Consider the following 526-nt stretch of genomic DNA (forward strand, 5'->3'; position numbering starts at 1 on the left):
GGGGCGTCCCGAGCCACGGCCCCGGACCGCGTCCCCAGTTCCAGTGGCGACCCCATCCCGGGCCCCAGGGCGCGCAGCCGCGACCTGACCCGGCCCCCGGCCCGGCCGCGACCTTGCAGTCCCGCGGCTGGGAGCCCCCGGACGCCTGCACGCGCAGGCCCGCCTCCGGGACTGCCTGACCCCGCCCCGGGCCTCCAGGCCGCGGAGGTCTGAGCCACGCCCGAGACCCCCTGCTCGTTCCGGGGCTGTCGCTCTCAGCCTCGAGGGCCCGGACGCGCCAGGCACGCTGGACACCAGCTCGGGGCCCCCCTCGGGCGAGCCCCCGGGCCTGGAGCCCCGCCGTGATGCGTGCCGTCAGTGCGGGCTCCCTCACGCCCGACGGGCGCCTGCAGCCCCGAGGCGGTCTCAAGGCTGACCCTCCTTTCCGGTCTCATCCACCCGGGGAGGACCCTCCCCCGAGCTCAGACCCCCCCCGGAGGCCTCGATTCCTCTCCTCGTCCAGCTGCCGGAAATGCGTCTCTGGGGG

The sequence above is a fragment of the Carlito syrichta genome, unplaced genomic scaffold (genome assembly GCF_000164805.1).
Source record: "Carlito syrichta isolate Samal-C Ts95f unplaced genomic scaffold, Tarsius_syrichta-2.0.1 Scaffold315987, whole genome shotgun sequence".
In the NCBI taxonomy this organism is placed as follows: Eukaryota; Metazoa; Chordata; class Mammalia; order Primates; family Tarsiidae; genus Carlito; species Carlito syrichta.